At 32.1% G+C, this 24569-nt stretch overlaps 2 long non-coding RNA genes across 3 annotated transcripts; one reads left to right on the forward strand and one right to left on the reverse strand.

Annotated features, from left to right (window-relative positions):
• The first annotated feature begins 12578 nt into the window (after window positions 1–12578).
• Window positions 12579–13328, forward strand: LOC149987515 (uncharacterized). The gene is made up of 2 exons (XR_016498127.1): window positions 12579–12706; window positions 12917–13328. It is a non-coding gene; the product is annotated as an uncharacterized LOC149987515 (long non-coding RNA).
• A 366-nt stretch (window positions 13329–13694) lies between these two features.
• Window positions 13695–15103, reverse strand: LOC141046395 (uncharacterized). Of its 2 annotated transcripts, none has more exons than XR_012219325.2 (2): window positions 14762–15103; window positions 13695–14398 (listed from the first exon to the last, which is right to left on the reverse strand). It is a non-coding gene; the product is annotated as an uncharacterized LOC141046395 (long non-coding RNA). The 2 variants fall into 2 exon arrangements; XR_012219324.2 differs by having other exon boundaries at window positions 14589–15101.
• Between the last annotated feature and the right edge of the window lie 9466 nt (window positions 15104–24569).

Consider the following 24569-nt stretch of genomic DNA (forward strand, 5'->3'; position numbering starts at 1 on the left):
TCCAGTCTTCCATGTTTCTCTGTTAGAACCTTATCGAGAGTCATCTTTTCCTGAAAGAGTGCAATGTCCACCACCTAGTATTGAAATCGAGAACCACAAAGAATACGAGGTTGAAAAGATATTGGATTCACGGCGAAGGTGGGGAAAGTTAGAATATCTTGTTCATTGGTGCGGCTATGACATTAATGAGCGAACGTGGGAGCCAGCTAAAAATCTTGCGAATGCGCCACAAAAGGTACAGGAGTTTCATCAACGACATCCTGATAAACCTAAATCAATTCGACGATGGATTTTCATTGACTCCAATAGATGTACACGATATGCAACTGGATTGATTTGTGCAGAAATAGAAAATAGTCCCAACCTTCGATAGTCCAACTTGTCACAAGGACGAGTCGTCTTGATATTGTGACGAAGTAGCCATACCTTATCACCCAAGATAAATGATGGTTGTTCCTTTTGATAGACATCCGCATTGACCTTTTGTTGTTCTTGAGTCTCTTTTAACTGCGCCTTCATCGTTGCATGTAGTTCTGATAAATGAATTGCCAAATCTTTTGCAGCAGGATTATCAACTTTTGAAAAGTCAAAAGTATCAAGTCGTGGATGATAACCATAATTAGCAAAGAAAGGTGTTTGTTTTGTAGAAGAATGTACCTTATTATTGTAACCAAACTCTGCCAATGGCAAAAGAGTTGTCCAATCATCTTGTTGGTAATTAATGGTACATCTTAAATATTGCTCCAAAACTTGATTAACACGCTTCGTTTGTCCATCAGTTTGAGGATGGAATGTCGAAGATAGTTTTATATCCACTTTAAGAATCTTGAAAAGAATCATGTTTCTTGCCAATGCGCCACAAAAAGTATAAGAGTTTCATCAACAACATCCTCATAAACCTAAGCCGGTTTGACGATAGCTTCCTTCTGAAGCTTGCTCATCCAAGAATATAAGAAAGGGGGAGATCACCACCAAAACTCGTAGTTGATAAAGTAAAATTTTTTCAATAGCCTTGTGATATGCATAGCAAAGAGATAGATACTATGCTAGTCAGATTATCTCAATCGACTAGCTCACGAAGGTGACCCCGAGATGAAGAACCACCTATACTACAACGACGACGAAGGATACAGAGTAACCGATCACTAGTGATTGTATTTAAATTCGAGCCTACTTATGATGGTCAGCAAGAAGGCGTATTTGCAAGACAATTTCACAATGAAGACACGAAAGTTCATACTTGGTCAGAAGTCGAAGGCGTGGGCCTCTACCGTTGGTTTCAAGGGCTGATCAACCACTTGCCTCGTGAACAATAGTTGAAGTTCATAGCAGAAGTTTCTAGAACCTTCTAGAAGCTTTTTAGTTGGTGGAAGTTGCTTGAGATGCTTCCTAGTTGGTAGAAGTCACTTGAAAAGCTTCCTAATTAGTGGAAGTTGCTTGAAAAGCTTCCTAGTTGGTAGAAGTTGCTTGAGAAGCTTCTTAGTTGGTGGAAGTTACTTGAGAAGCTTCATAGTTAGTGGAAGTCACTTGAGAAGCTTTTTAGTTGATAGAAGTTGCTTGAGAAGCTTCCTAAATAGGAGTATATATTGGAATCGAGGCTGAAGAGTTCTTCAGTCTCGACAACACATCTCTTGGAGCTCTAGCTCACCTCTCTGGTGTTGTTCTTATATTCATCTGATTAATCTAGTTTTTGCCAGTTCTTCTTGAATTTCTTGTTAAATCTCAAGCCTGTATTTTTGTATCTGTGACACTAATCAATAGCTAACTCTACTCTTTTGACCCTCGTTAGAACTCAAAGTAACAATCTCAGCTTCAATAGGGCCTCACATCAAAGGAATGACCTTGGTCTTGAAATGGCCACAATTCATTGTAATTCATTTCAATTATAGGTTGTGACTATTGCATTAGCTTTGCTGGATAGCAAATGTGTCAATTCATCCCAATTATAAGTAATTAGCTTACCTAATTCAATTCTATCAATTTAATGTATTGACTCAATTATAAGTTTGAGTGCTCCTTTTATCAAAGCTTTAGCACTTGCTTGGGCTACATTGCTCAAGTCCTATGTCTCTATTAAGGGTAACAACAAACCTTGAACTTGTGATCTTCACTAGAGCATCAACAACTCTTTACAAAAAAATAAAGCTCTTCCATTGTTTCTATTGTATCAAATAAACACTCCAACATTAAACCATCATTTAACTACATTATTTAATTCTAATGTGGTGACAACCACTAATTTTCAATGGTCATAGTGATCTTGAATTCTTATGTTTAACAATGATCCTATGGTCAATAATAGTTCTTTTATGGCATGGTCATCGAATAGCTCCATTATAGTATAGGCATGCCTAACTATTGCCGAAGCAAGCATGGCCCAAGCCAATGTGACCTGAGTCAATGTAACCTAAGTTATTTATCCATAATTTTTATCAATATGGTGGAAGCTTATAGGGCTTAAGCCAATGTAGTCTCTGTTGTTGTATGATAACATAATTATATGATAAAAAATAAAAAATTGATGTTATTATAGAAAAGCCTAGTAAAAAGATGTAATAAAAAAATAATGATAAATTATAGGAAGATAACAAATAGTTTAGTTTTAATATTGTCTTTTGTAGAAGAGACTTCTATTTATATTGTTGAAGCACAAATGAGCCAAATCAAAGTAAATAAGATAAGAAATTAATATAGATATATTTAAAAAATAATTAATAATAAATTAAAACAAAAATTATATCAAATTATCAAAATTTAATATCTAGAGAGGACCAATTGTCAACTTGAGTCAAAATTCAATCCTAAAGCACAAAACTACATGCTTGTGGTAATTCTATGACTCTTTTATGAATTAAAGAGTAGAATTTAAAAACAAACATAAAGAAATATTTTTAGGCACTAGTTTTATGTCATTTAGATCAATATTAAAAGTTTGAAGGATTTTCAAAGTTAATAATATTTTTAATAGATTTAGATTTTGATAAACAAAAATATATTTATGAATTTGAGGATTTCTTGAATTTTGTAGTATGTGTTTTGGTGAAATTTAGATAGATTATTTTTTTTCTTATTATTAATGTGTGTAAAAAATTTGAATTAAATTTAGTAGTTAGATTGAAGTATATGAAGGTTTTTGTAGGATATAGAATCAAAAATTAGAAATTTAGGATCAACAAGTGATTTTGAGATCTAATAAGATCTACTAGTTGGATTGAAGAAAAATTTAAAGAGTTCACTTAAGACTTTAATATCTATATGCAATCCAATTTTTGAAGCAATTGAACTATTTATCAAGGAGAAATTGGTATTGAAAGATTAGCATTTGAATTGAAGAGGGAAAGCGGCCAATAATTTAGAGATTTAGAAGCTTTTTTTGCAATTAATAAGTCTAATTTTTCTTAAAATTTGTATGTTTGTTAATTTCTTTTTAAATAAATTTTGGATAAAATTTTAGTTAAGATCTATAGTTCAATTAATATTTATTAAGACTTAAAATAGTTATAGTAATTAATTCAAATTTGTTTAAGATTTTCTTGGAGTTTTTTATGGTTTTGGATTTTATTAAGATTTGATTTAGGATTATGGTTTAGAGTTTTTTTAGGATTTAAAATTTCATTAGGATTTCATTAGGATTTGATCTAGAATTTAGTTAAAATTTATTAGGGTTTCAATTAGGATTTCCATTAGAGTTTGACCTTAAATTTGATTAAGGTTCATTAAGATTTTGATTAGAATTGGATTAGAATTGATTAAGATTTATTTAAGATTTATTTAGATTCTCTATATTTAGTATTTAAAAAGAATTTTTGATTATTTTTTTTAAAATTTTTTTATTTGTAGAATTTTTTTTGAGATTATTATTATTTCTTTAAGGTTTTATTTTTATTTTTTTAACACTTCTTTATTATATTTCTTTAAAATTAAACTTATTTTTATTATTTTTTTAACTTCTTTTAAATTTAATTTTAATTGATTAAGATGTGATTGATATTATTAAAGATTACTTAAAGTTTATTTAGGACTTTATTAGACTTAGTAGAATTATTATTGCATTTCTACTTATCTTCTATAGCTAGGTGCCCAATGCCTTTTCAAGTAAGAACACATGTAATACAACATTGCCAATATAAGTACTTAGAAGCCTTTGAACTTCAGCAGTAGCTAATAACCTTTTGTTGATTCTATTTCAAGTTCAAAGAATATTATGACAATGTGGCATCACTAATTGGAGAACCTTAATTACCCTAGCATATAACATATGATATGCCATTGATTTATTTTTAATTTATCTTTATTAACAAATAATCTATTTATTGTGAAAGTTGTATTTATGGTAAACATAGTAAAACATCTTTACTCAAAATATCCGCCACACATGCAATAGTATTGTTGGCCTTGGTCTATTTCTATCTTTGTAGTTTTATGGCTACTTCTTCTCTAGAAGGGACTTATTACTTCTTATTATTTTTGATAGATTACTTCTATTTCATAACAAAAAAAAAATTCAAAAATAATTTAAAGTTTTCTTTTATTTTTTAAAAATATTATTACCTTTTTAGTACTCAATTTGGCTAATTATTATTTATAATTTGAATAAATAATTATAAAAAATTTATAAGTAAGAAATTTTTTACTTATTATAAATTTCATGGTATTATTATTTATTTTATGAGTCCTTATATTCTTTTCAAAATAGTATAGGTGAGTATAAAAATTACTCTCTTATCAATTTGGCTCACATTATATTATATGTGGGCAAGCTTAATATTAGTTATTGGACCAAAGTGGTTTTTATTGCTTGATATTTATAAAATCTCTCTATTCACTTTTCTTTGCCAAATATTACTTTCTATGAAAGGTGAACTAGTCTTAAACCAAACTTCCATTATTTACAAATTTTTGGATTTTTAGCTTTTTTTAAAATACCAAATGCTAAACATATCAAATTTAATCTTCTTACTTCATAATGCTTATTTCATAGGCTCTATCTTAGGTTCTACCATAAAAAATGTCCAAATATTTTCAAGATTTAAAAAAATAAATAAGACATCCCTTAAATCGGAGCTTGAGTCTTTTTATTCCTATTTGAATGATCATATATCACAACCACATTTTGATTCTAATTTAAGAGTTTTATTCTTTGTAGATCTTACTAGTCATGAAGAAACTATTATGATGGATGAGACAGAATTGTCTTCATCAAGCTCTCTTGCACCTCTTTTAGTTATCCATGAGATCTTTGGACTTTCTATTTTTAAATCCAATTTATTAAACTATACTTCTATTGATCTTTGAAGGAATTTTTTGAAGGCCAAACTACTTTGATGATCCACACCAATTACTCATAGATCTTGGAGTACATCGAAGTTCAACAATACCATTTTATATATTAATGGATTTCTAGCCATTTTAGCAGACCCACTTTCAATTAATGAAGAACTTATAAGCAAAGATGCCTCACATTGGCATCTATGAAAAGCAAATATAACTCTTTAATCAAGAATGTCACATAGAAGTTAGTACTTTGTATTCTAAATTACTCTATTATAAGTAGTAAATGGCTATTCTATTGAAAATATAATTCGAATGGTTTTTTATCCCACTTTAAAGCATGATTTGTTATTCAAGGCTTCCTGAAATAAGAAGATCTTAATAACTATAATAGAATTCTAAATAAGTTTCAATTAAATTATGATAATATTAATCAATCTTTAATAAAACTTCAAAAGAAGTCTCAAGAATTTACAAAAGAAATATGAAGAAATCACTAATTAATTTTTAAAAATATATATATATATATATAATTAAAAATATCAAAAAAAAATGTAATTGAATCTTAATCAAATCTTACTACGACCTTCAAAAAATCCTAATGAAATTCTAAATCAATTCTAACCAAACCTCAAACCAATCCTAACAAAGCCTTAAACAAATTATAAATTCTAATAAAATCTTGATCAAATCTTAATCAAATCCTAGATCAAACCTTAATCAAATCTTAAATCCTAAATCTAAATCAAATCCTAATAAAATCCTAAATCCTAATTCTAAATCAAATCCTAATAAAATCCTAATAAAATCCTAAATCTTAAATAAATCCTTAACAAATCCTATAATAGATTGAAACCTCAATAAATAATAAATAAACCATTTATATCAATTCAAAATTTGCACACTTTTTAATACCTTAGTTAGAAACAAGTATAAGAAAAATAAGATCAATTGCACTTATTAATTGAAATAAATGTAAGATAATCCATTCAAAAGTTAGGCAACTTATTTTTCCAACCTTGATGATAAGCTCCTAATACCAATATCTCATTTTTAAATTATTGAATTACTTTCAAAATTCACATAAATGTTAAAAATTAAATCTACTATATATATAAAAAAATTTGCTTCAATCCAATTGGCAAATTATTAAAGATCTTAGAAACTCTCACTAAGCTTTAAACTCTAATTTTTGAGACTATTCTTGTACTTTAAAGATTTTATTTTCATAAAAGAATTTCTAATACTATAAGATTTTACTACCTGCCTATCTTTTATCTATATTTTTCTATTATATATTTTCAATTAAGCTCTTCTATAATAAAATACTTTCTTTCTTCTTTTACCTAATGGTGATATTATTACATAACACCATCATCAAAATAACATCTCTTTGTCTTCTTTTTGCTTTAGCTACTCACTACAACTTTCATATTAATCAAATGGATGTTATTATGGCTTTTTTAAATGAATTTCTTAAAGAAGAGATTTACATCACTCAACTCAAAGGCTTTAGTATACCTGGTCATGAGACTAAGATAAGTTATTTATTTAAATCTTTATATAGCATTAAAAAATCTCTTGTATATGATATGATTTCTTTAATGATTTTTTATTCACTAATAGATTTTTAAAATTAATTTTAAATTTCAATGTTTATTATAAATGATTATCTACATGTGTTATCTATCTTAGAGTTTTATATTAATGATGTAGTTTTAATCTTAAATGATTTATCTTATTTCATTTCAATTGATCTTAGAGACCATATACAAGAGAAGGATTCAAGACCAAGAAATAGAGTTAGCTCGACATTAGAACAATAATTAGATACAAAACAAGAAAGTCTTGGCCAAACTACAAGAAGTGAGTTGTCGAGATTGAGGATCCCCTTAGCCTCAATTCCTGTATATACTAGATCCTAGGAAACTTCTTGAGAAATTTTTATGACACTTGGGAACAAAGTAAGCCTAAGATCCTTCTTTGGCAACTTCCTAAATTATCTAAAGCCTCCAAGAACCTTCTAGGATCTCCTATGACTTTCTAGAACTTTCTTAGAATCTATTGGAACGTTCTAGAACCTTCTTAGAGCCTATTAGAATCTTTTGGAACCTTCTAGAATCTTCTAGGATCTACAAGAATCTTCTTAAAACCTTCTAGAATCTCCTAGAACCTTCTCAAACCTTCTTCAATTGTATGCTCGTGAGAATTGAAGTGCTCTTTTCTTCTTGTTTTTCTATGATAAAAATACAATTACATGGTAAAAAATAAAAAAATATGAATATTATTATAGAAAAACCTAGTAAAAATATATAATTGAAAAATAATAATAAATTATAGAAAGATAGTAAAAAATTTAGTTTTAATATTATTATTTAAAGAAAAGACTTCTATTTATTTTGTAAAGGCATAAATAAGCCAAATCAAAGAAAATAAAATAATAAATTGTTATATATATATATATATATATATATTTAAAAAATAATTAAAAATATGTTAAAATAAATTTACCTCAATTTATCAAAAATTGATATCTAAAGAGGTCTAATTATCAATTTGGGTCAAAATCAAACCTTGAGGCACAAAGCTGCATACCTATGGCAACTGCAAGGTTTTTTTTTTGTAAATCAAAGAATGGAATTTGATAGAAGACTTTATAGAATTTCTTGGAGTATTAGTTTTGGATAATTTGAGTTTGTATTGACTTTGTAAGAGCTTTGCAAAGTTAGGATTATTTTTAATAAATTTGATTTTATGAAATAAAAAATTGGCTTACATTTGGAAAAATTTTGTAAGTTTGGTAGTAGATCTATAAGTAATAATTTATGAGTTTGTATTTAAAGTTTTTTTTATTATGTGCTATAAATTTGAGCATGATCAGCTGGTTAGATTGAAGGTTATTGAAGTTCAAGTGGGTTGGAATCTCAAAAATGGGATTTTGAAGGTTAGTGAGGATTTCTGAGATCTTTAGCAATCTGCTAATTGGATTGAGATGAAATTTATGTATGTGGATAGTAGACTTGATTTTTAACATATATGTGAATTTTAAAAGATATTTAATAATAGAATTAAGAAATTTTGGCTTAGAAAGATTGACATCAAGATTGGAAAAGGAGTTAAGCTAATACCAAAGTATATTTTATGATTTATCTTTTATTTGATAAGTTTGACTTTCTTAAAAAAAAATTTGCTTATTTTCATCTTAATGATGGAAACGTATGCAAAATTTGAGTTAAAAACAATCATTTGATTATTAATTATGGAGGTTTCAATGTGCTATATAATTTAGTACAAATTTGTTTGAGATTTAGGATTGATTTTAGATTTAGGATTTTATTAAGATTTTTCTAAGATTTGTTTAGGATTTGATTAAGATTTATTTAGAATTTGTCTAAAGTTTTTCTAAAATCTGATTAGAATTTGTCTAGAATTTATCTAGGATTTGATTAAATTTTTTTTAGAAATCTATTAAGATTTGTATAGGATTTTATTAGGATTTATCTATGATTTGTTTAAGGTTTGATTAGGATTTGAATAAGATTTTATTAGAATTTATCTAAATTTTTTTAAAAATTTGTCTAAGATTTTTCAAGGATTTTATTAGGATTCAATTAAGATTTATTTAGAATTTAATTACAATTTACTTAGGATTTCTTTGTGATTTTTTTTATAATTTGTTCAAAAATTTAATTAAATTTAATTAATATTTAATTATATTTATTATGCTTTAATTTTAATTTAGATATGATTCTATTAGAGTTGTTAGGACTTATTATTGTAATTTACTTTTACTTTCTACAGCCAAGTACACGGTATATTTTCAAGTAAGACTTTATATAATATGACAATGGATAACAATAAAATTGAATACATCTTAGATATTCAAATTTGCCATAATTATGCCATAAGCACTTTAATTCTCTCTTAAGTCATTCATGGCATTAATTCTATATGTGTACATTATTAGAAGTCTACAATATCGTATCAATTGTACTAGGTGTAACTTAGCCTTTGTTGTATATCATATGATACAATTTAAGGCTAAGTCTAGTCCAATACATTGGATGGCTTTAAAGCATATACTATGTTATTGAAAAGAAACTCAAAATTTTAGACTATGCTCTTCAAGTTATTCTTTCACATCTCCAACACAACTTTATTGTTGGAATGATGCAAATTATGCAGGAAATATAGATGCTCACAAATCTACTTCTCTATACTTGTTTTACCTTAATTCATTTCTTTTAAGTTGGCATTCTAAGAAACAAGCCATGGTAGTATAATCAAGTATGGAAGCAGAATACTTTGCAGTGGCAACAACTTTAAAAGAATTGATATGGCTTCAAATTCTTTTCAAAGAAATCAGACATTAAGTAACTTTATCAAGTACAATTTATTGTCACAATCAATCATGTATTGCAATGATACAAAATCCATATTTCTATAATTACACAAAACATGTTGATATCAAGTATTATTACATTTGAAAAAAAGTAAAGACAAATGAAGTTGTCTTGAAGTTTATACCTACAAATGATATGAAGGTGAATATTTTAACAAAGTCACTCCTAAAATCCAAGTACAACAACTTCATAAAAAATTTAATCAATATCAAAAATTCAAATATAATTTAGTCTATGATGATTAAAAGAAGGTGTTAGATTTACTATTACTTAGTAGATTAATTAAATACATATTAAAAAATATTAATAAATATAGAATTACTATTAGGTAGTTACAAAATAATTACAAAGAAGTTATAACTACTTTTCTCCACAAGACAATATATAAGGCTCTTATTATTGTGATGTAATCAAGTTATTTTATTTTTATACTTCATATGTTATTTTATCATTCTTAGTGTTCTTCCTCTTACAAGTATCTGAACTTGGATGCTTTGTTTCTAACCTTCAGGCTGCCCTTTTCCTTGCTGTGCTTGACATGTGTAAACGCAACCTCACAGTCTTTGCAACTCATTGCTCCTCCACTATTGATAGAATCAGATGTAATTTTATAACAATGGGGAGCAGTCAGCTTCTTGAAATCACTTCCACATATCCACTGAGAAATGCAAGATTCAATAGACAAGACCTTGACAATTTGTGTCCAATTTGCTAATCATCAACCTGTCATAAGAATGGAAGGGATTAGAATAATGATCTCAAAACTACTATTAAATTGGTGTTATGAGTGCTTCTAAACTCTAAACACACTTCACTTCTCACGACAAAAATTGAATCCTAACAAGTTATTAACTTGGTATTTGACCATTTTACTCTTTGTAAACTCTCTGAAACTTCTTCAGCCTGGCCACGAATTTCACGTTCTGTGATATATACTGTCTTTTTCTTTTTCTTGAATAAGTAATTTTGATGCAGTAAAACTGAAATGACTTGATTTAAGAAAAAAATTGTAAGAAATATGTATTCAGAAGTTTCCATAACACTAACATGGCTAGGAGTGAAAACCTTATCACAAAAAAACTGAAATCTGTATCAAAATTTTAAATCTATTCATCACAAAATCTAGGTATAAATGTTTCAAAGTTGCTAAAGTAAACAAGCTGGATTAAATTTGAATATTATTTACTTATTTTATATTTAAAATATATTTAAAATATATTTTATGCCTTTATTTTTCTTTTCTCTTTAGCTAATAGATCCCCATTAGCAAAGATTCATTTGTTATGGGGATTTTACGTCTAGGATTCAAAAGACGGATTTTTTTAAAAAGCTCTTAAACTACTAGGAGATTGTAAGTTGCGTCCAAAATTACAGCATAACACTAAAAACATTGGTAGTTCAAATCTAAGTTGTGAACTATCAATCATCTTTGATAGATCCTCGGACCAAATATATTCTTGATATGTTAAAAAAAAAAAAAAAACAATTGGTCTGCAATGACCCTCAAATGCTGGTTCTGCAAAAACTTCTGAAATTTTTCCATAAAGGTTGGTTGTTTGAATCCTAATTATCAAATCCCATTCACCACATGTGACAATGACTCACTTAGGGTTCATCAGTCCAAGTGTAAAAAAAATAAAAAAACAAAAACAAAAACAAAATAAAAACAATTAACCAACTTTATAGATACTTTTTAGTGCAAATTACTATCTTTTGGTAATTTAATGGTATTCTGTTCCATATACTTTTTAATCAAAGTAATATTTTCACCAATTAGAAACCCTTCCATGCCATTTTACCTACTTCCTTAAGCTGGAATCCTTCTGACTATATTACTTCTTGATGAAAATTCCAAACCCCAAATTACTGCTTTTTCTGAACTGGAAAGAACGGAAAGCCTCTTTCATAACATTCAACAAACAAGCAATTTGTTTCCGTGCTGCCCAAAATGGCTTCTCTAAATGCACAAAGCACAAAGTTTGACTCCAAGTTGCTGTCCAGGGTTATCTAGAAGCAAACGACACACGTATAAGACACCCTCTTAGGTCCCAGTGTCGGCAACGCCGGCTTTTTCTCCCTCGACCTTGACGAGCGTAAATATGACAATGAGTAAAGCTGAAAGAAAAGACAAAGAGAAAGAAGAGGAAAAAAGGGGAAAGAAGTACAATGCTGGAACAAAACACGGAGACATGCACCAATCACACCCACTGTCCTAGGCTTTTCCCATCTAAATCCAGAGCCTGCGATTGTTACAATTGTAAAGTGACTGTTCAAGGATTGGGTGTGAGAAGAGCAGGCTGCAACCTCATGATCCTCGCAATTCCTTAGCTCCGCAATCTGCACAACTGGACGCGCTTTCTCGCATCTATCGCGGCGTCAGAATCATCCGGGAGCAGAGATGTTGACAGAATCTTAATCCGGGCTTTGACCATCCGGAGTCTGCTCACTACTTGTGACTTGGTTTCTGTGATTCGGAAGATACCCGGCATCTAGCGTGCGCATCCAGCATGTCCGATCGGCCATTGGTTATTGTACTAAGCGGCTCTTTTGATGAAACTCATTAATTATAGTCTGGATTTAAATTCCGATGTTTGTGGAGCTAGCTAAAGTGTGACTGGTCGACCAGGCTCTCTTAATGTGTATTATTTTCTCATTCATGTTAAAGTAGTGTATGATCCAAGTTTAGGAATCTAGATAACCTCTAATGAATCTCCATGTTCGTTTAATAAAAACTAGGTAGTTTCTACGGAATACCCTCGTGTATGTAACATTGCTGTGCCTTTCCGAGAGTTATCGCTCTTGTGCTTGGCCAACACGTTCGAACGCGGAGTACAGTGCTTCGAAAGCTGTGCCACCCACTGGACCTAACTGTCATGCTTGTGAAAATCTCTCCGGCTCAGTATGACAATGCTTGCTTTCTTGCATGGCTGTCGATGATTACCTAGCCCAGGTCTCCCATTATTTGCTTGACTCTGGACTCGATGGACGCTATCTTCTGGACCTTCTGGGTCCGCACCCACCCTACTGTGTGTGTGAGTCTCTGTTCTCTGTTTTGAACCGGAAGTTGATGTTGTGTTACGATTAAGGGTTGAATATTTTAGAAGGCTTCATGAAAACATGCATGGTGTTTTGATATTTATCCTGCACAGAGTGCTTAGACAGGCTATTGATTGAAGCAGCTTGTTCGGAGGGGATTGACAATGGAGATCGATTAAGTTTTCGTGGGTGCTTTAAACACACAGATCGATAATTGTAAGGATGAGGGGACATGTAATGAGGCATTTGCTATCAAGGGAGGAGCTCGTTGGTTGTGTGTCAAAGAATGGTCCTGGAGACTTAGATTTCTTCTAAGCGAGTCGGGCAGCATGGTGTGCTTAAGTACGGTGTATTATTCTCACACGCCTCTGCTCATTTTTCTCGCTGGACATAAAGTGGTCCAACTCAAAGTAATTTTTACACGATGGCGGTGAGCTTTATGAATCCGTGATTTCAGTCGCCAATCCTTGATCTTTAAGAACGGAACATCCCTGAGGCAACCTCGAGGAAGTCCCAAGGGGAGCAACCATATACGCTGTTTACAGTTTCAACAAGTACTTGTTTAAACCTTTAAAAAAGAACTGAACAGAAGCTCGCGGGCTTTGAACACTTGACGTGCACGTTTGTAGTCGTCTTTTTGTTTACTAATCAGTGAATTTGTCTGGTTCCACAAATTTATGGATGTTCTCGTTTGGAACGCATATTTGAAATTTACTGCAATGACAAGGCCACTATGAGTCCACTTAAATAATGCGAATGATGAGCAGAAGAGCTATCATGAGCAGTTTTCTTTATCCTCCAACACCTCGCATTAGTTCAGTTTTGGAATCCAAGAGGCTAATGTAGCCAGTCCCGTGCAGTGATCAGACAATCTTGAACAAAACCTCAGATATCCAGTTCGTTAAACAAGTAAAAAATTCAGCAGCTCGCATCAAGCTTGTGATTGGCACAGTATAACAACTCTGATGGGATTACGCACCAATATCAAGAGAAATTTGTGGAAGACGCACTTTTCTTTTGCATATTATCTTCACAGCGTGTACCGTACAGTTCCGAGAAACTGAACAGTCAGACGGCAACAAACTAAGACACTGCTAAGTTGTGCTAATACGAAAACTATCAAAACAAAATGAATTGGTCGTTTGCCGGCTCATGTATGAGTTGATCTCAAGCAGGTGATACATCGAAGATGTGATAGTACCTCGTTCTCTATGAAGCCAGTAAGTTTCTTTGACCACGTCGACCAGAACTACCTATTTTTCACGAACAGAATCTCGAAGGAAATTCAGAGACTAGGCAACACTATAGCGACCTCTAGGTTTTACCCAACGACAATAGCTACGAAAAATTAATCTCTACTTCTTGTTGCATTGCACATAATATCAAGTCTGACCATTAGAAACACAAAGTCATTCCTGGGTGGTTCCGCTTTCCTGATTACTAAAGTCATCTTGTAGAATATCGTGGAAGTAGGAGGACCCCAACTCATCCTGAATGTCGGATAGGAGCTCTCTGACGTTGATTAACTCGTTGCTATCCCGATCTTCCAAGGTAGATTCAATCTGCTCCCGGACCTTCTTCCCCATCTGGTCCTCGATCGCAGCAAGCAGCTCTCCTAGGTTTGTCCACTCCGGAAGGTCTTCCAACGCTTCGAACAGTTCGTCAGCCATTTTCTCGGTTTAGTTTCGCTTCGATTGCACAAACACGGAAGAACCCGTTTCAGATTCAAAACTGCATCACCTTCTAAGATAGCGTCGAATACAAAAAATTGCCTTTTCTCTGTTCTAATCTCGACTCATACAATAAATTCGAACTTCGAATTGTTACACTTCATTCAGAATCTATAATGATTTTCTCACATTCAGCTAGTGTACGCACCAGCATAAGTAAAGACTCCACAGATTGGTTGGGCTACTACGTGGTTCCAGGTCACCAATTCAGCCCAGTACTAAACAATAAACCCTACAATCGGTTTGCGTAACAATTCCCTCTCTAATCAAACAAACTTCTGCCAGTTACGATAGAAGTCAAGCAAATTCCAGTTCCCGTACTTTCCGCTTCTTCTTGATTTCACCTGTTGTCCTTGTTGAGTACTTAATTACGAGATCTGAACTAAATTGAGTAGCAGCTGGGTGAGCCTTGTCTCGAGTACTATCACACAAAACAAAGCTTTTGAGCTCGAAAGCAGCAAGGCCTGCTTTATACTCTCCTCTCTAGGAAGGATGGTCCGCTCTCATTGGCTACTAGCGGCTGGTAAGCCTCACTGTTCGTCTAGCTACGCTCCAGAAACAATGCTCGTTCTGAAATTCAGTATTCAAGAATTTCTCTGGCGCATTCCTTCTCCAGATTCCCGGGCCACACCTGTCCCCCCAGCAGCTTCCCTGATAGAAAAAACCTAGTCTAGGCTTCTCCCCCAGAAGCCTTGACCATCAAGCCACCACAAAACTATAAAATAAGAAAAAATTGGAAAACACAAAACAAATCCAACAAACATCACTTTCCAGGCAGACATACAGTGCACAGATTGTCGAACGATCACATTCCCTCCAGTCGTTAAGGAAAACGAACCAATCGAGCAGAAATCTAGCTATAGTAAAACCACTGGCGGTAGAAATGGTTCACCTGTCCGTGATATACACACATTTTAGATTGAATGCTTTGTATCAGTGGGGTTAGAGGGGAAGTTACTGCTGGTGCGATGCCCCAGAGCGCAGCGGAAGCACCATATTCCCGGCTTCCTGACGACACTGAATCGATAATCGTGCCAAATACAGACTCCTCCAATCCAATTCATTACTCAAGAAGGTTCAGATATTTTGAAATCCCACCTTGTGCAGATCACTGCCATTTTGCCCCCCATCTCCGCTTCCTCCCCTTCATCTTCTGTACGTTCGCCATCACGCGGCAACCAGATCATTCCCCATAACTTCCCCAATAGTCTAAAATCTTCTAAAACTTTATGACCTCCTTGTTGATTTTCGTTTCCTTGACGAACACTTCAACCCACATTCAGTGGTGAAGAAATTACCATGATTGAGCCTCATCACCAGCTGAATTACGTCGTTCCGTGTCAGGGTCAACAGCGTCAAGTTCCTGGATGATGACTTCGAGGGGGACGTGTCCGGAGAAGCTTCCATGGGGGGTTGACACCGTGGACTGCGAGCAGCGGCGTCTCTTTCGTTGGCTTGACCCCCATGACTGGTCCACCACTTTACGTTGCAACGGGCATCATCCGAACCTCTCTTCTGGGACAGAATCCGGGTTCCAGTTTTAATTTTTTGTTTCATTGGTTTTCACACGAGAAGATTGTGGCTTGCAGTGCCTCGAGCTGAAGCTCTCCCTAGCTGCCAGACCTGCCATGCCCTGAGGACTCCTGTAGCGAGAGCATGGGCTTGCCGTGCTTCGGTTGCTGCATCCAAGACCACCCCCAAAAACCGATACAACTTGATACGACAAACTTGATGTGCCACCAGTTGAACATCAGTGATGTCATTCCATGGCCTAAGATTTGTCCTGCTAGTAACAGAATTACTAATTCTTCGGGCGTTGCCTAAGTGCTTGCAATGTGAGGGGTTTTCCCTGTCGAAGCCCTGGTCTTTAGGAGGCCGTGACTCTGGGGCTGCATTGTGCTGGAGAAAAAAGTAGCAGGGAACAGTTGTCATGGCTCTGTTGCTATTGATTTTTCACGAGCGTACTTTGTAAAAATAAAGAAACAATCATAAGAACAATGAACAATAAGCTACGTGATTAAAGCAGGTTCAGGGTCATGTTAAGTAGCTTCATTGTCAAACGTTTACTTGTTAATGAACGTCGTCAAAGATAATTGGGGGAGTGAGAGGCATGTTGTCGATTGCTTCTTGAGAATAACAGAAGAAATACGATGAATAAAATAAGGTGTTTTATGAAGACAAACAAACTTGCGAACTTATGCATGAACCATGTGGAAAGAAAAGTGTCAGTTAGTTTCAGATTACATACTCCAACATTTGTATCACATTCCTCCGTCATCCTGTGTCCAAGTGACCAGAATGAGTTCATGAATATTAAACCTCTTCACCCTTCTTCTTAATTGCGTCCTAGTTTGCTTTCTGGGCTAAACTTGCAGATGAGAACCAAAGTATATCAAGTATACATGTGTAATTGCAGGCTACATCAAATTTCAATAACATAAATATCATTCAAATAAAAAAAAAGGAACAACATTATTTAATTAAAAGACACAATATTTATAAGAATAAATTGTAACTTTATTTGAATAAGTTTTATAAAATCTTTGTATGTAGAATTTAATAGAGTCACCAATCTTTGATTCTCAATATACAATTTCTTACTTTTCTTTATTTTTTTTTTTTTGTAAAACAATTATATTATAATTTATTATAGATTTTGAGAACTTATTATTACCATTACCATTTTTCATATATAAATAATATTTTCTTATATTTTTTTATTATACAATAGTATATTAGTAGTTTCTATTAGATTCTTAAAAATAATAGTATCAACATTTTAATTGCACTTATGCCATTAAAATTTCTAGTATAATATAGTGTTATTTGAAATATACGAAATCCTATTATAGACCATAATTCTTATTATTATCTTATATAAAAATGATTACAAAACTTGAATCTTTGTAATTTTAATTATTACACTTAAATTTTGATATTTATAGATAACATCTTAATTAAATTTTTATAAGATCATTGCATATTTAAGACTTCAAAAACTTTATTCAATTTCTAAAGTCAATAATTAAAAAATTGTAAGAGTCCTATCAATAAATTTTAATCAATGGATTAGTTAAAAACATAATTTTAAGTCATTTAAATATGAAAATATTAAAAATATTCTAATTTCAAGAATCTTTAGTCTTCTTGTCTTTAGGAACAGCTATTCCAACTCCTTTTCAAATATATATCTTTTTCATTTTTTTAATCATCTTTCTTAGATATAAATCTTATTCTATTTATTTTCATTTATTTATAAACTGATATTGTTTATAGAATTTAAACAAAACACATTGTAATTTGATATCATTTTATCTGGCAGCTTATAAATCTCTAAAAACTTTAGTTTTGCTATTACTCTACGCACAACATGTGCACCAATCTGTTTTCAAAATCATTATCTGGGCCAAAACCTGTCCAACACCTTTAGTTACTTGGCATGATTAGAGGAGAAACCCTAGCCACACCACGATATGGTTCAAAGGGTGTATTAAAACATAGTATTAATTAATCAGTGATGTGGTGTAACAGTAATGTTAGCGACAAGGTCACATCTAGTCAAGGAGTCGCGACTCCTATAGTTGCATCTCTCTTGATTGGAAAACCATGTGAAACAGATTTACTTTACAAGAAATACATAATAATATTCACACACTTATAAAAATATTTCTAATTCTGCTCATACTGGATTTAGATCAAACTTTGGCTGGCTGCCAATTTGTGTTGGAACACTCTATAGTGTTGCAAAAAGTGTGGGGTATCCATTTGAGTTCGATGAATATCCAGTAAGAGTGTTTCAGTGAATTTGCTATCATAACTAACACTTGATTTTACTAAGAGTCACGGTATGAATTGTATGTTCAGTAATAAAGAATGTTGCATTAAGAATTCAGTAGTTGCTAAAAGGTTGCAACGCATGGCAATGCTCGACGCAGATTTTATGTGGAGATGCTACTTTGCCGCTAGATAGTTCGATATTTCAGAATTGTGGGGACAAGGAATGAAGTTGCCGCTTTTAAGGGGAGACCTGATGCGGAGGTTTACTAGTATGATTTGGAAGTTGAATGAAGAATTTAAGATCTTAAAGGTTCTGGCATTAATTCATGGCATTTTGTTTCTTCGAAAAAACGCAAAGGTAGGTAGGATGGTCGGCTCAGATATCGTCAGGGCTAGATGTAACCCATGCCTCAAGAAAGAGAATCTGGTTCTCACAAACATGTACCCGGATTACGTGGCATAAGTCTTGTTCAAACCAGAGGATTGACAACCAGCAAACACAAATCCCACACCGTCTTGATGAGACGTATGCATTGCATTTGGAAGACGCGTCACCACCCTTCTCACTGAGATTTTGCATCTAATGATCAATTGACGAGTTTAGGCATTTGCAGTGGAGGATGTGTATGCAAAAGATGAATGTACTTGAGAACAGTCGCGATTGCAAGCCACAACGTCCGTGTGATTGTCGGGTTGATTTCTGTCAACGAGGTTTGTAAGGTTTAGATTGACGACAAAAGCAGTGATAGCAGAAGATTGGGGTCTTGTGGCGACATAATGTGTTTGTAGATTCAAGCAGTGAGGACTACTATGAGGGAGTGCAGGCAGAGGTGTACTTTTCTATGCGAGCTAATGTATGTGGAGTAGCTAGTATGATCTGTATAAGTTTGCAAAGACATTTGCAATCGAACACCAAGGAGTTATGCAAAGTTTTGCAAGTATACCCAAACGGGTGTTGAGACCTCAAACAACTAGTTGCGAGTTAGGGACGATGAACACTTACAAATTGATGTTCCCTGGAGCGCCGTAGGAGCACGATTCTAAGTTTGAATTTCAAGGTTCCTTCATTGCCCCGCTATTTAACAACGATTTCAAGAAACGGCAACCTTCAAAGACATCAATGTAGTCTCCAAAGATGGACTATTACAACACGGACACTATTTTGGAGGACGATATCTCAGTGTTCACCACGAGAACTTGCACTATTAATACGATCTCGGACTAGCAAATCCGCTTGTTAGATGATTTATAGATTTAACGATGAAGTTAAAGAAAACTGAGGCGGGCTTGAAATATTCTCCAACTTCGAGCTCTCTAGACCTAGAGAGCCATAAAATGCATCAGACAATGAGCACATAGTTGTAGAGCAAGGGGGGTCTAATGATCTTAAAATCAGATTGAAGGTGAAAGAACTGGAAGACTTGCTCACGGCTGAACAAATCCAGATTGTAGCTGCACAAAAGAAATCAAAGATTAAGAATGAGGCGCAGAAAAAGATTAAAAATGAGAAGGTTCTCTTTCTCGAGACCCAAGATCAACTTGTGAATAACTTCCACAAGGGACATGGCTAAGTTGAGCAAAATGGAAACATGATCTTTCAACTGGAAACCAGTGTTAAAGAAACACAAGAGAGTGTTCTTCATCTTGAAAATGGTGTGAAGACTATTTCTCGAAAGAACTAAGAATTGAAGTAGGTAATTGCAGACTTGGATTCTCTCATAAAAGGTACCATCGGTTAGATCTCTTGTCATGCGAGCAATAAGCTACAGTCGGACAGTGAAGTGGTAGACCTTGACAAGGATCTCAACAGGTATTGAAATAAAGAAGACATTCTAAAACAAGAGCTCCTCTTGTATAGATGCATGTCATAAGCTCGAAAAGAAGCATCAGCCACAAAACCTTTGAAATCTAGGAAGCAGAACGCTAAACTAGAGCGAGTAATTCACTACAATAGAAAACAAGTTTTTATACAACCAGCTAAGCATGACAATGACAATGATCACAATATCTGGGAGAAACACGGATGATACAACCAACAGCGCCTTCTGAGCCTCTAGCGTTCTGAGCTGTTTGGAGCGCTGTTGGTTGATTGTCCAGAGCCTTAGTGGGCTTCTGTTCGAGTGCTCAAAATAGTTAGAATACCGAATTGGTTGTGAGTTGATTCATTGTTAGAGGATCTTGGATTTCCTTAAATTAATCTCTACAATTCAATAACTTCAACTCTATGTATCATTAGAATTGGGAAGCATTGAAAGGATCATCCACCCATACATAAAAATATGTATCCTGTTTATTCAAAATAGTTGAATTGTCAAATAATTAATCCTATTCTACTTCATATTGGAAATATGTAAAAAAAACTTCACTTATTATCTGACAAATAATTAATCCTATTCTCTCTTCATCTTAGAAATATTTTCAAATTTAATAAGTATATAAAGTTGTCTAAAAATTGAATGATTATTATGAACATTAAAACTTTGGACTTCCATTTATAATCTTAATAATACAAAGATTTAAGACAAATCAAAATCCATTACAAGAGTAGAAAAGTTTGCATCTTATATGCTTTAGCACCTGTAGAGTGTGGCTCTAATTCTAATAATCAATCATTATATTTTGTAGTCTCTTGTATAACAATTACAGCACTATTTGACCTTAGTACAAATGGTAGTTACTTTTTGATAGAAGAAAGAAGTACTATGCCTACAGTATTATTTTTTGACCTTATAGAAGATATTTTTCTATTACCACTATTATGTTTATTTTATTAATTTAATAAAAAAATATTTTATTGTAAAAAATATTAATAAAAATAAATTTTGACCAATTTATCTTCTAAAATCTTAAACCAAAGCAACCAACATAAGTTGATTTTGAAGCTTTTTTGTAAGTTTTTATTTTCAACATAGAACTTGCCATAGCTTATTAATAAATGATATTGTTAATATTGCCCAATAGCCATGGTTCTTTATATTTAGATTAAGTCAATGGTTATTACAACATTCTTATAAGGCTTATAAAAAGAATTCAAATAAATGTGTTGAGGTCCATTACATAATCCAAAATAAAATGCTATTAACCTTATATGAGATCATAGATAGCCATAATATAAGTCATAAAATCCATACCATGTTATTATTTATTTTTATTAAGCTTTTGGTAAGATCTAATGCTAAAATCCTATACCATGCAAATTCCTTAATTGCAAAATGCTTGAATTGCATGAAAAAAAGACATAATTATTTTGTCTTCTAAAATATTGCCAACTAAGTGAAAAATCCTTGTTACTTTCACATGTAGTATTATCAAATCTATTATAAAGAAAATATATATTTATAGTACTTTATGGACCAATTTTTATATTATATCACTAAAATTGGCTTATTATTATATATGAAACTTAGAATATAAAAAGAAATTATAAGAAAAGCATTTAATAATTAAAAAGACAAATAAATAAATAAATAAATAAAATAGTAAATTTAATTAGGTAGACTACTTTATTGAAGTTTAATATGATGTAATAGCTCATCTACAATTAAAACCTTGGTCAAGGCTATAATCAAAATATAAGTAGCAATTAACATTAACACTTTGCTTGAAGCACCAAACATATCAATATATAAAATATAAGTATTGATGCCATAAATAAAAGTAATTTAAAACTTAGGTACTTGATCTAATAAATCAAATGTATTGAATTTCTACTCAAGAGGAGCAACTTTGGCTTCTAGAATCTTTTCTTAATCCATGTCATAGACATATACATTTATCCCAATAGTTACTTATATGATTAAGTAAAAATAGGTAAATACAGATTAATTTCATAAAATCTTCTAGAGAAGCTTTTTACAAGCTTCATAGATGTGGTTTTAACTTTAGATATGTATAGGATAGAAACTTGGCCAAAAGCCAATCACGTGTTGGTAGCTTATGAGACAAGTTAATTCTGTGTAATAGCTTGTCAAACAAGCTAACTATGTGGCGCATACATAGATAACTTGCCTTGCAAGTTAAAACATGTAACTAGCAAAGTCAACACGTTTTGGAAGTCCTATAGGATATTTCTACGTAGCTTCTAGTTAAGAGTATATATGGAGGCAAGAATGAAGCCTTCTTCACTCTTATCAACGCCTTTCTAGTCCTTAGTCTTATTTCAAGACTTTTCAGTTTTTTTATTTTTGACAATAGCCATTCCAATTTAATATTATATCATCTTTGAGTGACTTTCTAGTTTCTTATAGTGATACAAGAATGTATTGAGGATTTTTTTTTTTTTTCAAGATTCATGACTTTGACAGTTTGACAAGAGTGCTAACATATTGTTTCTATCTTGTTCTATAAGTGAGTAGATTATTCTACTTTTATTATTGTATTTTGAAAGTTGTAGATTACCTACCTTTAAACAAAAAATCTTGTTTTCTAACATTGATATTTTCCTCAAAGAGAGTCGATTACTTCTCTTTGTGGATATTTATATTAGAGGTTGCGGATTACCCTCCTCTAATTTAATTTTTTAGATTTCTTTGAATTGTCTATGGAAGGAAAGATTATGGATGATACTTCTAGCAGAAGTGAGAATAGATTTGCAACTATTGCAGATCTTCACAAGCTTGTTAAGACTCTTAGGGCAAAAATTTCATGCATTATCAATGTCAACTATGGGAGTACTACTTCTATACCTTTGGAAGAAGTCTAGAGTCTATGTCAAGAAGTTGTGCAGTTGAGAGAAACAAGTTGATCAATCTCACAACTAAATTAAGGGGGTCTTACTTCTAAAAGCTTAAGAAAGGCAAGAATTAGTATGCCTAAGAAGCTTGATGGAATAAGATCAAAATTTGAGGGTTTTTACAACAAATTAAGTTCTATTTAAGGTTATATCTTTTCCAATATGAAGATAAACTTACTCAAGTCCGCTTCATATGTGCACTTCTATTTGAAAGTAATCTTTTTTGATTTGCACCTATGATGGAAAAGAATTCATGACTTCTTTATGATTTAAATTCATTCTTAAAAGTATTTATGGCTATATTTGGAAAAAGTATTCAAAAATAAGTACTATAGACTAAATTCTTATCTTTACAATAAGGATCACGATCAGCCACCACATATGTTGAATTCCAAAACCTTGCTTGCAACATGGATTGGAATAAAAAAGTACTTATCAATCAATTTTGATATAGGTTGAAGGATAGCATCAAAGATTTGTTATTAACAATGCCAAAAGCAAAATCTTAGGAACAATTGATTGCTTAAGCCATTTCATGCAACAATTGATTATTTGAAAGGCATCAAGAACAAAGACTTGGTGGGAGAGGAATAAGTCAAGTAATGGCAACAACTCCTAAGTTTTTTGAAACATATTCATGAAGGTCGGAACCAATGCAAATTGATACAATACGTTTTAAAATTTTTATAGAACAAGAAAAGACTCTACATTGCTAGCAGAGTTTATGTTTGTATTGTAGAGAAGCTAAACACACTGCTTAACATTATCCAAAGAAGCAATACAATTACAAAATGAAGAGCACAATTACCAAAGAAGATAATGTGTCAAAAAATAAGTTTCTCTAAGTAGAATAGGGACCATGCACCTAGAATTGTGTGCAACACCTAATAAAAGTCCTATTTTTTCTTTAGATTTCTCACCTTGTTTTATCATAGATGTGTGTTTAGGACCTAAAAATGACAAAATCTTTGCCTTATTAGATTCAAGAGCCTCAGCTTATTTTATAAACAAAGATTTTGTCAAAAATCAAAAAATAACATTAATCAAGAAAACTAAACTTGTACATGTAGAAGTCATAGACGGTCATTTGTTGTCTTTTAGAAATATTATCCATGAGACTATTCCTTTAGATGTAGCAATTAAAGATCATGACAGTGTAGTAATATTTAATATAATAAGATCTCCTTCCAATCCGATTATTTTAAGATTATTGTAGCTAGAAAAATATAGTCCTCAAATAGATTGGATTTTTCATAACCTTAACGTTTTTGATAGTATAATCCAAGATCAAGTTAGTAAAGTGGAAGTACATAAGTCTAGTACATCCAAATCTTTACTAGTAGGTGCAAGAGCTTTCATGCATACTACAAAAGAAGGATCATCTTTAGCTATATATGCTATGTCCATTTCTAATGATGAAAAAATGTCAAGTTGTATTTTTAGCCAATATCAAGAATTCCAAGATGTTTTTGAAAAGAAAAATATAGATATTCTTGTAAAGCATTGACCTTATGATTGTTCAATTGATCTATAAAAAAGAGCTCAACCACCATTCGGACCAATCTATAGCTTATCACAGAATGAATTAGCTACATTAAAGGAATACATTAATGAGAACTT

The sequence above is a fragment of the Physcomitrium patens genome, chromosome 17 (assembly GCF_059467195.1).
Source record: "Physcomitrium patens ecotype Gransden chromosome 17, ASM5946719v1, whole genome shotgun sequence".
NCBI lineage: Eukaryota > Viridiplantae > Streptophyta > Bryopsida > Funariales > Funariaceae > Physcomitrium > Physcomitrium patens.